At 39.9% G+C, this 7378-nt stretch overlaps 1 long non-coding RNA gene across 1 annotated transcript; it reads right to left on the reverse strand.

Annotated features, from left to right (window-relative positions):
• Nucleotides 1–761: 761 nt before the first annotated feature.
• Nucleotides 762–6733, reverse strand: LOC134342741 (uncharacterized). Its single transcript, XR_010017086.1, has 3 exons — nt 6619–6733; nt 3681–3807; nt 762–2083 (listed from the first exon to the last, which is right to left on the reverse strand). It is a non-coding gene; the product is annotated as an uncharacterized LOC134342741 (long non-coding RNA).
• Between the last annotated feature and the right edge of the window lie 645 nt (nt 6734–7378).

A 7378-nucleotide genomic window follows, 5' to 3' on the forward strand; every position in this document is an offset into this window, starting at 1 on the left:
TCAAACTACAGTTGCGGGTGAGTGTTGTCAAGAAGTATTGAAGACTCATATTTGCAACTGCCAGGGGTAACAGAATGTGATTCAAGTTCATATTGCTTGAATAATGTAAACAGTTTTTGTTACTTATTGTGTAATGATTCAATTTTCTTGAATGAATCTGATTCTACAAAGCACTCTCTAGAGGTTGATTTTTTTTAGGGTGAAAACTTTAAACTATTTTCTCAGATGAACATGAAAATTGCCAGAGTACTCTTTCAAAGCATGCTCCTGAAACAACAGTGCTAATAGAAATTATCCAGTTATTATCACATTGTTGATGGTAACTTACTGTGCACAAATTGACTGCAACACTTCCAACAACACAGCACTGATCACTCTTCAAAGCTACCTTATTGGCTATAGGTGTGTTGAGAAATCTGAGTTTTTAGATCAGAGATTCATATCCTTGTGTACATGGACCCCTTGCTTAATGGTTGTGTCTATGGCATAAAGTTTGGGAACCCCTGTGTTAGATAAGGATTCTTTTCTTTCTATAAATATATAATGACAGTCCTCAATTTTGAGACGGTTAACCCTTTCATGTTGTGGATGTTCACTTGGATTGATTGACTGAAATTATCCAATCATCCCTTATTGTTACTATATGCAGCCTATTATGAAATCCCCTCTTCAAGACGATTTATTATCTAAATATAGTCTCAGCAGTAAGAGCTGAAAAAATGAATCACAATCAACCAGAATCAGGTTTAATATCACTGACATATGCTGTTCAATTTGTTTTTGTTGCAGCAGTACAGAGCAATTGATAAAAACAAACTATAAATCATGATTTTACATATTACTATGCAAAAGTCTTAGATACATATAGCTGGGTGCCTAAGACTTCAGCATGGTACTGTATTTGTCAATGTGGAGCAGAGAGTAAGTTTGTAAACCTGGTGGGAGCGAAGGGTGTTGGGAATGGTGAGGGTCGAGCATTGGGTGGAGTGTGAGACAGGTGGCAGCGAAGAAGTGCCAAGGATGATGGATGATGCATGTGCAGACACACCCAGCTGTGAAACACCAGGCAAGGTTACTCGATTCCAAACAATTGGTTCATTGATGTTTCTCTGGTGCTGCCTGCTCCCTTCCCCTCCCTTCCAATTTTCCCAATCATGATTCCCTTCTCCCAACGCTCTTCCCACACTCACTCCACAGTGGAGACCCATCAGTCACATGTGGGTTTATCATCATTCACATATGTATGAAATTTATTTTTTTTTGTGCGGCAGCATTAACATGCAATACATAAAATTACTACAGTACAGGACTGTGCAAAAGTCTTGGGCTCACTGGCTACTCACAGTACTGCATGCATACAGTGTAAATAGAGATCAGAAATAGTGAGGATGAGTGCATTTCCATTCAGAGATCTGGTAAAGGAGGGGAATTTGTTCCTGAAATGTTGAATCTCTCTTTAGGTTCCTGTACCTCCTCCCTGATGGTAGCGTGCCCTGGGTGATGGGTTTCCTTAATGATGGATGTTGTCTTTTTGAGGCATTGCCTTTTGAAAATGTCCTTTATGTTGGGGAAACCAGTGCCCATGATGGAACTGGCAGAATTTACAACACTGAAGCTTTTTCCCTGATCCTGTGCAGTGCTCCCCTCATGCCCCTCCCCAATACCAGACAATGAATCAACCACTTGCTATGCTCTCCACGGTTTGTCTGCAGAAATTGACTAGAATCTTCAAGTTCAATAACAAATCTCTTCAAGTCCAAAGGAAATGTAGCTGCTGATGTGCTATCTTTGCCATAGCATCAATATGTTGGGGCCAGGGTTGATCTTCAGAGATGTTGACAGCCAGAAACTTGGAAAATGCTCACTTTTTCCTTTTCTGAAGATTAAATGGATAGGTATGTCAGAGACTTCATATTCTGCTGCTTCAGTAGCCCCATCTATTAACACTTGAGTGCATTCCCCTTGTATATGACACAGATCATGCTGTCTAGACTGTTCTTGGTCTAGGTGATGTGCATTGTTTCAATCCATCATTGTTACAGGCCCTGTCACAGGCTGTACTCCCATTTTCTCCAGATCATTCCTGTAGGGTATAAGAACAAGTAACAGGTGTAAGAAAAGTGAAGTGTAGAAGGTTGTGATGAGGAAAGGATGATTGATAGTGGGGTACAATGGTGAAGCAGAGTGAAGGCACTGTTGTTAGTACCTCCGAAAGAAAGAATTTCAACTGGCAGCTAAGGAGATGTGTGGTTTAGTCAGGATCGCCAATGTGGGGGCGGGGGGGAGGGAAATGTGCAGCATGTGGAGAGAATGGTAACATCTCTAAGAAGAAGAGTAGTTTGAGTGAGGGTTAAGGAAGAACTTTTAAGATAAAGTCCATATCCAGGAAGCAAGAAGAATAAGTGGAACAAGAGAAGAGTGAATTAACTAGGTGGGCATGGATAAGAAATAAGCGTGAATTGTTTTCTTGAGTAACCATGAGGAAAGGAGTTCAGGATTGTTATGATGAGTGAACAATGAAAAGGGGAGGAACAGTGAGCAGGTTCCCTGTACAAGACAGGGAGCAGCAGATGACACATTTACTGATCTGGGTGGCCAATCAGGGTTCATTTCCCACCATTATCTGTAAGAACATCATAACTCTCCCTGGGACCACATAGGATTTCTCAGGTCTCTTCCCACATTCCAAAGATGTATGATTAGGATTAGTACGTTGTGGGCTTTCTGTGTTGGTGCCAGAAGCATGGCAACACTTGTGGGCTGCCCCTAGCCTAATCCTCACTGATTTGACACTAAATGACATTAGTCACTGTTTTGATGCACATGTGACAAATAAGGCTAATCATTATTTATTATTTCTCTTGCAGCACTGGATTTGAGTCATTTGGTCGATGCTCCATGAACTTCCTCTGCCACCCTCTACTTGTTAAGAGCACAGAATGACTTCAAGACAGTTTGACAGAGGTTTTGAGAACTGCCGGCAACATTCAGGGAGGCAATATCTTAAGACAACCTGTGTTTTGTTTTCTAACTGCAGTGATGTGTGTATGATCAGAATATGCAGCACAGTGCAATTGAGATCCTTACTGAATTATGCCTGCCATTTGGCTCATTTGCCTCCTCACGCACTGTTCCTAGTTGGGCTTCCACCCAAATAGTGAGCAAGCCTGAGTTTGCTTAACTGGGTGCTCACAGGGAATGGTCTGATACCCTATCCACTGCTCCAAACTTGAAGCAGTTTAAGGCATCGTCCTTTAAACATTGGTACAGGACATTCACCCTAGCTGTAGGCTCTAACTCTGCTGCAATTAGCTGGTCCACTTGCAATTTACATTCTCAGAGCTGGCCATTGTAATGGATAAGACCTATTTAGGTTTCCAAGTTTTACATGTCTTCAAACTCCCTCTCTTACCAATCCTACTTGTTACGTTGGTTGCCTCATACCCCATCCATCCTCTGGGCTTCATCCCTCCCCCTTTCTATCTCCCTAGGCCTCCCGTCCCATGATCCTCTCATATCCCTTTTGCCAATCAACTGTCCAGCTCTTGGCTCCATCCCTCCACCTCCTGTCTTCTCCTATCATTTTGGATCTCCCTCTCACCCTCCACTTTCAAATCTCTTACTAGCTCTTCTTTCAGTTGGTCCTGACGAAGGGTCTTGGCACAAAACGTCGACTGTACCTCTTCCTATAGATGCTGCCTGGCCCGCTGCGTTCACCAGCAACTTTTGTGTGTTGCTTGAAATTCCAGCATCTGCAGATTTCTTCGTGTTTGCTACGTTGGTTTCACTGTTATTGAAAAACTGTACCTGTGAAAATATAACCAACCACAATACAAGGTGTGAAAATTTTTATGTATCAATTATTTTATTTATTTTTATTTAATTTAAAGATTCTGGAATAGGCCCTTCCTGTCCAACCAGCTGCATCGCCCAGCATCCCAACTATTTAACCCTAGCCTAATCACAGGACAATTTATGATGATTATTTTACCTACCTACCAGTATGTCATTGGACTCTGGTAGGAAACCAGAGTAGCCAGAGGAAAGCCTATGTATTCATGGGAAGAACATACAAATTTAGAGGATGCTGGAACTCCAAAATCAGATGTCTCAAGCTGAAATCATGTTATGCTAACCGTTACAGTACTGTGGTGCCTTGCCATGTGATGTAATCTTCAAATATTCTTTGTTTTTGTATGATAGACTAACTGTGGCTTGAGACAACAATGCAGGTATCAGAAAGTAACACTTCAACTACCCCGCACCAGCTCTATTGCTAATAAATAACTTTCCAAAGACATGATACTACAAGGCATAGGAACAGAATCGGGAGCAGCCCACTGAATCTGCTCTGGTTCCTTCATGGCTGCTTTATTATCCCTCTTAATGCCATTCTGCCAATGGCACTCGACCACTACAGAAACCATTTGTAAAATGCACAATTCAATCGATCAACTAACTAAATTCAAAACCAATTTAAGTCTTCATGGACATAGATGAGCAGAGTGCTTAAGCTCCTTGTACAAAGCTAAAGATCAAAAATTTGATGCTACTGAGTTTGCTGATTGCAAAGTTCTAAACTTAAATGAAGACCTTAAACCTTATTGGATATAGATGGCTCTGGGTATCCTCACTAAAGGGAGATTATACTCTAACTACCTACTCTTCAAACACTAGTTCACTTCCCTGTTTATCCTCCAGCAAGTTTAGCTGCCAATTACCACTACTTGAGTGGTGGACCCCCATTCCCAGTCACCACCCCCCTCACCAAAAAGGAGATACTTCCAACTAACAGGGTAATTTAAACATAGTTCATTTATTTTTAGTGATGTACTTTTCAATCCAAACAAAACTTTTAAAGCATCTATAAAGCACAGAACTTTAATCAGAAACAAAATACAAAATCGCAAGCAATTTTAAAAACAAAGGATTTCCAAAACTGGGATACAATCCCTGTAAGCTAAAAAGAAATGCCAGCCATGCAGGTGAGCAAGTAGTCTGTTGCAGAAATCAAAAGTGGAGATTTTATTCTTCTTGATGTTCCTTAACAATTCCTGATAAACCTAAGCTGCTCTCTACATTATACTGCATTTCTGCCACTTGGGTGACTTCACACATATATGATATTTTTTTCTATTACCCTTTTTACACAAACTCTCAAAGTTTCTTGAGACAGTATGTCTAGATATCCATAATTAATGCTGTGAAGCTGACTCCCTAAGCATACAAACCTTCCAACTATTAACAGATCAGCTATTTGAAATGCTAAATGATAGTATCAACCTGGTTTGAAAACTTACTTGAACTAAATAAGTTAGCTTCCTGCCTGGTTTGAAACAAGCCTAATTAAATAATCCCATTGTTTTACACTACAGCTCTTGAAAGATCAATCCAGATGCTGTGAACCAACATTCTGTGTTCTGTATCTGTTTGCAAAGCTGTATTTTTAACTGCAAACTGATTACTGCCTGACATTTACATTAAAAACTGAAGACTAGCTTTTTTGCGAAAAGAAGTTAAACAAAGAATTTTCGTTGAAACTTTGTCTTATTCAAAAATCATTGTTTAATCAGTTGCTATGTTAGAAAGTTGAGCTTGGCATAGAAAGAAAGAAAGAAATGCCCCTGGCCCTGCACATAGACTATCCATCACAAAGGTAAAAAATATTTCAGCACTTTACTCCTTTTGTAGGCTTTGGCCATACTCTTACACAGAATAAGGCACCATTGATTGAATGAAGTTAGTGAAACTCTTCTCTTAAACTGTCCATCACCGAATATAGCTGTAGTTGAAAGCTGAGAAATATTTGGTTCTCTCGTCTTGTAGCCAGACAATGGGTAGGAAAGAAAGTCCAAGGATGGTTATCCCAGATCTGCAAGCATTATTGCAAATAAAAATCCTTCCACCTAGCAGGGTAGGTCAAGGTTAAGGCTCTGAAGTTTGCTCTCTCAAAATGTCTTCAAAGACAACCATCTGTACTATTCCTGCACTCATCCATCCTGCAATCCCAGCATCAACTGGGGATCTTGCTATGGCATAAAACATAGGAGCAGAATTAGGCCATTTGACCCATTGAATCTGTTCCACCATTCCATCATGGTTGATTTTATTACCTCTCTCAACCCTATTTTCCTGGCTTCTCCCTGTAACCTTTAATGCCCTTACTAATTAAGAATCTATCAAATTCCAGCTTAAATATACACAGTGGTTTGTTCTCCACAGCCATCTGTGGCAATGAATTCCATGGATTCACCATCCTGTAGCTAAAGAAATTCCTCCACATCTCTTTTCTAAAGGGATATCCTTCTATTGTGAAGTTGTATCTTCTGGTCCTAGACTCCCCTGCTATTGGAAACATCCTCTCTACGTCCATTTTATCTAGGCCTTTCAATATTCAATAGGTTTCAATGAGATATCCCCTCATTATTCTAAACTCCAGCAAGTACAGGCGCAGAAATTCATCGTAATTTTTTAAATTTCGTCTGGCACTGAAATAAAGTCAGCATTCACCTGAAGGCTGTTTTGGATAGCTCTAAATAAAAGGGGAAATCCATTGATGTCAGCTCCAAAGCAAACAGCATCTATTTCAGGGAGAGTGGGTGTAAGGAAGTGACTTACAGTCTTAATTTCCTCACAGCTCTGACCTGAGGAAGTCGCTCTTAAAGCATCTCAGACAATGCAACCAGACCCCTGTCAGCCACTTGGGAAGCATTGGTAATGAACTACTGCCTGTTGAATGATGGTATGAGGGGGCAGATTCTTCAGAGGAGAGAGGAGACGAATTTGCGCAGGTTCCTGTAAAAACAGTGTACATAGAAGTCAGAATCTATGTGCAAAGGAAACACTTGGAAGTGGCTCCAAGAATACCTTCAAATTTCAAAGAAAAGTTATTGTCGAAGTACATATACATCACCATTTACTACCCTGAGATTCATTTTCTTGCGGACATTCACAGTAGATGAAAAAAAGCACAATAGTACCAATGAAAAAATATACATGAATAAAGAATAACCAATGTGCATAAGAAGCCAGACTGCAATTACAGAAAAGGCAAATATAATAATAATAATAAATACATAATCTTGAGAACATGAATTGTAGAGTCTTTGAAAGTTGAATCAAATTTAAGAATTTGTTCAACTATGGGTATCATTTGTGTACTTTGGGTGCCAAAAATACCATGTGAAGGTATATGACGTTCTTAATCCTTATTAATGACTGGTGTTAACTCACATCAATGTTTGCGAAGTATTGTTAAAACCATATTAATACAATTTTGGTCTGATCAAAGGCAATTATGTTTTCGAATGGGGAGGCAGTTAAATGCACTTTGTGCATCCAGGAATCTCTGACCCGCGTTTATTGCTTTTGAAAAGAT

This window comes from Mobula hypostoma, chromosome 2 (assembly GCF_963921235.1).
Source record: "Mobula hypostoma chromosome 2, sMobHyp1.1, whole genome shotgun sequence".
NCBI classification, from domain to species: Eukaryota; Metazoa; Chordata; class Chondrichthyes; order Myliobatiformes; family Myliobatidae; genus Mobula; species Mobula hypostoma.